The following is a 6,454-nucleotide window of genomic DNA, read 5'->3' as shown; positions in this document are numbered from 1 at the left end:
GTTTCTTTTTTGTCCCCAGTGCCGTCCTCCCCACCGCAGAATGTGACAGTCCAGGCTGAAACCTCCACATCACTGCTGGTGAGCTGGAAGCCACCATCTCTCCAGGACAGGAGGGGGGTCATCACCACATACAGGGTGTATTACTACGTCACACCGACTATCAGTGGACAGCAGATGGCTACAGGTTTGTATAGAGAATACTAGTAAATTATTCGTCATATTGTTGACATAGGGTTGTTGGCTCAGAGTCCAAAGGTTCTGGGTTCAAATCCCTGGCAGGCACCAGTGCAGTGCTCGTTTGGGAAAAAACATTTTATGCCCATTTCTTCATGCTACTCAGGCAAATTTGAGTACCTACCTCTGGTTTAAGAAGTCCTCTCCATTTGGATGTACATGTAAAGCGAATTATGTCCAAGACTAAGTCTTTATGTTAATCCTTCCACAATAAGTCATGTTTAGACATCCAAGAATGGATTGCCAAAGAAGAAGAAGAAGAAATAAGATAATTCTCCCCTATGACTTGTTACAGAGTGGTAAATACTATGTAACATAGTCATGATGATTATCTACATTTCGTTACAGATGCAGTTTTCGTGTCTGTCAACGTGACAGATGACGCCCAGCCGGTGCAGTTTTCTCTGCCAGGACTGACACCGTTCACAGACTACACTGTCAGAGTCTCGGCTCTGACCTCACGGGGAGAGGGCGCCAAAACTGAGCCTGTCAGCAGCAGGACTGAACAGGCTGGTAAGTACAGTCTGTTGCAATCTGTGAGGATTCAGTCACATGAAGCTGAATGTACCATCTTAAAACGGGATTTTGGTAGATCAAATACATAATGTATATCAGCCTCCCTGAAAATTATATCTAAAGAGACCTCCAATAAATTTCTAAGAGTATAATACACTCCTGTGTATCTGTTAAATGTGCATACACTGATACAGGGGGGAGGGGTGTTACTAGACATCTTTCAAACAAACTGTTTTCCAAGTGGCCAATTTTTTTACTTCTCCATTGCACGATGGAGCGGGAGACAAAACATGGGATTGCTCGGCTCTCCTAGTTATGCAACCTGGCAGATAAATGTGAATGAATGTTACACTTTCAATCATTGCTATGAGCCAAATTTGTTGGAGTTATCTAAAGAGAAATGAATGTTTTGACATGCGATGATCATGTTTTTATAGCTCCCAGTGACGCACCAAGCAACGTCCAGCTCATCAAGGCAACAGTCAACACTCTTGTCATATCCTGGACACCCCCATCCCAGCCTAATGGTATCATCCAGGGCTACACCATCCACTATGGAGACAGTTCCAACAAGTGGGCAACCAGACAAAAGTGGTCTTGGAGGGTCTGGAAGGAGATATGAGATTCCCAGTACGTGTACAAGCCTGTACTGGAGCATTGGAAACCCCATGTGGACCCCTCTCGCCGGTGGAGAATTTCTTCACAAAAGTTGGAGGTGTGGATTGCTGTATTCTTCAACTAAATCTTGACAAAGATAATGTACTGTAATTCCTGATATTTTCACGGTACTTTCATGTTCACGGTTTTCTAGGCCACTACTAATCATTCGTCTATGGCCCCCTCCCTACAGTGAGCAAATTGTTTGTTTGAACCATTCTTTATTCATGAAAGCTCAAAATATACTTCCATGAACCATCCATTTTTCTTGCTACCATGAATTTAAAGTAAATTGCAGTTAATATTCTTCATTTATATGTACATAAAAAGCGTAAAACTAATTTAGATCCATCTTTCCATTGTCAGAACCGGGTGTACCAATGAACTTGAGGGTGTCCTTTGACGAGTACACAGAGCGGCTTCATGTTGTTTGGGATCCGCCCGTGCCACGAAATGCACGCGTCATCACGTACCTCCTCACCTACGGACAAGAAAATGACGACCTGGTCTATCGCCAAGAGACCACCCAGACGGAATGGCTGGTGGACAAGTCCAAGGTGTATTGTCGGCGGGGGTGGTCGTACTTCTTCCGGGTAGAGGGCTCGGACCCAAGGGTCGGTATGACCTCTTCGGGGAATCCTCGGGTGTGTACTTCAACTGCAATGATTTCCCGAATGCCAACCTTTCAATACAGCATGGTAAGTTAGCTTGTTACCTCTGTGTCTGCTTGTTTGCATGAGTGACATCCATAGTTATTTGAATAATACCAGTAACTTCACAGGAAGTGAAGGGGGAATGTTGTAACCACAGACTGACAGAATGTTCTCCCCATAGGCTGTATTTCTTAAATCAGCAGCTTTGTTTTTGTGTAATCTCCAAGCAGATCTTTCGGTGGCTGCAGAGACAGTATCAAATTTGCCAGGCAGTATCCATTTGCCATCCTAGGTGTCTGACGAGTCTCTCTAGATGGCCAGGTCTAACCCATGTGACTGTAATGCTTTTACTGGTAGATTCTTGAAAGAATCTTCTTGGAAATTAGTTTTTGTGTTATTAAACACATATTTTTGTCTCGACTACAGAGCCTGTGAGTCTGACAGAGGCGACCATTGCAGGAGTCATTGCCGTCCTGGTGCTCTTCGGGATCTGCTTAGCAGTATCGGGACCCAAGCTGCACAAGAGGTAAAAATGACATCTCCAGATTCTTTTCAACAAAATCATTCATTTTGTGTTGTTGTTGATATAAAAGTCTGTCATTATTTTGTATGTGACATTTCCACAGCCGTGCTTAGGTATTGTTCTTGTTTGTGACAGTCGTATAGCAATTGTCTACACACAATGTATGTTAAGTAAGCTTATCTGTTGGTTATAATTTTCAGATTCAAGGAGATGAAGGGACAAAGAAGCCAACTCCCAGGTGCACAGAACTACTATTGTGAAGAGGTAAGAGCAGGTTCATGTAGTGTTTCTCTCCAAAACATCTTGTTCTTCAAAATGCTGTGCCTTTCCCGAGGATACAATGTCTAGCCAGGAATGCCAAGAATCAAACCCACAACCTCTGAATCTCTAAAAACCATTCAGTCCTTTGACACTACTTGTACTTACCAGTGGACAACCAATTTGACACCACTTACTAGTTGACCACCAGCCTTAATGGTACTGGTGTACGTATTTTTTTCACTGAATGGGATGCAGTTTACTCACATTTCCCACATTTTCCAAGGGTACGTACTACTCCGTTCCCGGGGACAGTTTCTTCACCAGCGACGCCCACCACATGTACAACCCGTACGTCATCAGCGACTCGGGCGTGGACAAGGAGACTGTGGACGACATCAGCCAGCTGAAGAAGCTCGGCCGGCAGTGGTCACACGATTCCGCCATCGGACTGGACAGTTCGGAGGGAAGCATCGTGGTGGACGTCCCAGGTAACTAAGGCTCATATTCCATCTTCTTCTTCTTCTTTCATTTTGAGGCAGCCGCCTCAACTAGCTGAAGATTCTGCTGCCTATTTTTGTGCCTAATATGAGATGGAGTCCCAAAGGCCTCTGTCCAGGAAAGTCGTGTAAAGTGCCTTTCCCAAGGGCACAAGATCGGAGACATGGCAGAGTTCGAACCCAGGACCGCTTGGTTGAACACTCTGCCGCTATGCCACACAACCCCACAAATGTCGTAAGAACGCCTGTGCACACTACCTTTACGTACATTATGACTGCACTACTTTTTAATCATTGTTTTGTCCCTGTTGTCAAAGGTTATAAGATCAAGATTTTTACTGTTAGCATACATGTATACACTGTATTTGTTTTGATCACTAACATTTGATTTGATTTGCAGGTAAGAGCGTGCACTACTCCACGGCGAGCAGCAGCAGTGGCTGCAGTGACGGCTCCGAGGAAAGCCTGCTCCCGCACAAAGAGGAAACCGGCAACGGAGACGCAACAGACGCCGAGAAGGGCGACGTGGTCTGGGAGAAGAGAGGCCGGACTGCGAGCACCAACACCACCTCCAGCCACGGCAGCTCCGAGCACGGCTCCGAAGTGGCCGAGTATTCGAAAGTCGCCGCCGTCGGGGGGAAGTTTAGGGACCTCAACATCAACTACGTCCCTAAAAAAGTTGAGAAGGAGGAGGAGAAGAAGGAGGAGGGTCCCAAGAATAGGGGAAGGGACGAGATGGTTGATTTGGATCCGTCCAAACTGATCAGTGTTCATTCTCCGATAGATCTGTCTCCGGATCAGATAAAACATCGGCTCATAGACCCAGACAAAATCGTGTACATAGCCAAGGAGCCAAGTCGGGCAGAGGCAGAAGTGTAAAAAGGATGAAAGTGGTGGTAATTTATGGGCGGGGACTTAACTTGTTGTGGATTATGTGCATAATGTATACAATATGAACTGGATTGTTTTGATAAACCTGAAAAATTTGATTCCGAAGAAGAATTTCAGTTTTTTTTCTTTTTCTCCTTTTTCAACACATTGTTTGAAACCCCAAAATTTAATTCTCAAGAAATCATGGTCACTTACTTGAAGATTTGAAGAATGAAAAAATCCTTGTTGCTAATACTATTTGGTACCACTAAAAATTGATGTTGCGGCTTTCTAAATTAAAGGCTCAATGACCACAAATTCTATTTTCACACTGTTGACAATCAGAATATGATATATAGCTATTGCTTAAGAACATTGTCTTCAAAAGAGTTGAAAAAGAATTTTAGAATATTACTAAACAGAGCTAACAAAAAAGTTGTAATTTGCAAGGAATCATTGCAAACAAATTAAAGTTACATGTATGTGAGTAAGAACAGATTGTATACATCAGGGTTTAGACGTTTGTTGTATAGTTGTAAATATGTGAGAGCTAGTGGACTGCCTACTCTCACATCATGTAAATAGAGAGTACTTGTATTTTTCGGTGTATACAGAGCTATTATATGTAGAGGAGAGCTTTCAATTGGAAGAGAAGAGATACTGTCATCTTATACCATGATTGTCAATGGTTTGTTACACTAGCCGTGCATTTGTTTGGACTACATGTATGAATGTGGACCATTAAGCATTATACATTGTAGTTGTAAACCCGTTTATTGTTAAAAATGTGTATGGACTAAACAGACTGAACCTGGTACATGTAATTCTAGTTGATGAAGGTCAATCTTCCAGATCATTAGTTGTTAAAGATGTACGTTGTACTTTCCAGTGAAGTCTGGTTACAAGGTAATACAATGTATGTGCATAGGGAGCATGTTGGCTTAAATAGGGACTGTGCCAGTATTGCATGTGGAAGTACAAGTAAATAATCTCCAAGCAGATTTTGGGAGAGGCTACATGTCAATCCCAGCTGGAGGTAGTTTGTCACAGAAAAGGGCATCTAGGAGTTTGTAAGGATTTAGCCTCCCCTTAACATCTGCTTGGAGATTATGAGTTAAGTCTTTAGGAAAGTGTTCACTGCTGCACATTGTACATAAATGTATATATATATATGTCAAATGAGTTCCATACATGTATGTTACAACCATTTCATAGGCTCATAGTGAATGTTACCTATGTCAGTGAAATTAACACTACTGCCTCAATCTCATGAAAAAATTATTCTGTATTTAATAGACGTACATTTTCTTGTTTACATACATGTAGAGAAAATGTGATCATGAAATGAGAAGTTTTTGTTGTATGTGCGCATGTTCATCAGTTCATCGCTTTACCGGCTATACAAACCTAAGTGTCTTCAACTGAAATACACCAGATATGTCTTCTACTATTTATGTTGTAGAAGGTTGGTAGGTCATTAACACCTTGGTACTGTACTGTAAATGTGTTTACTTTTACGGTGGTCTAATTTGCGGTAGAAGGGAAAAGGCAGTTTCCAAGTTTACAGTTGAAACAATTCTGTAGCACAGTAGGATTTCAAAGCACAATATCCGAACCTAAACTGCAAAAATAAACCACTGAAAACATTTCACCATTTACAGTATTATGGATGGTAAAGATGTCACTAACATTTCAGTTCTACTCCCTATCCCTACCAGTATTATTTATGTGTTTTATGGTATGGGATGCATTGATCTATGAAAAATGATCTTAATTAAGCTTAATTAAGGCAATAGACTACCATCAGATGAATGCTGCAGACATAAAGATATGTGTACTTGTAAAAGTGCCTGTTGTTGCTACAAAGAGAAGAGAAGGCTACCAGGCTGTGTTGTAGAGAGATGTATATGTGATTGTAAATTTGCCCTTGTGAGTAAATAGAAATGGTAGTTCAAACAAACTGTGTCTTTGACTTTTTTGGATCCACGTTTAGCTTTGCCAATAGGTTAACTTAGCTATTCTTCCAGTGGTCCATTACATAAAACAATACAATACAACTGCCACACAATAACTGCCACACAAACACATGGTAACAACAATACTTAACCCTTGTCCTGCTGGCATTTTTTGCACAAAGTTTTTCAATAATTTATAATGAAGTTCAAAATTCGTTGTTTAAATATTAACCCAGCCAGCTATTTGTGTTGACTTCATGGTATTTGGGGCTATAATAGGACACCTAG

General features: G+C 41.8%; 1 pseudogene; it reads left to right on the top strand.

Moving 5' to 3' along the window:
• Nucleotides 1-15: 15 nt before the first annotated feature.
• On the top strand, nucleotides 16-6,167 carry LOC109475165 (annotated as a pseudogene).
• The last annotated feature ends 287 nt before the right edge of the window (nucleotides 6,168-6,454 follow it).

This window comes from Branchiostoma belcheri, unplaced genomic scaffold (assembly GCF_001625305.1).
Source record: "Branchiostoma belcheri isolate BF01 breed outbred unplaced genomic scaffold, Haploidv18h27 scaffold33, whole genome shotgun sequence".
Classification (NCBI taxonomy): Eukaryota; Metazoa; Chordata; class Leptocardii; order Amphioxiformes; family Branchiostomatidae; genus Branchiostoma; species Branchiostoma belcheri.
This window is presented reverse-complemented; position numbering and strand designations above follow the sequence as displayed.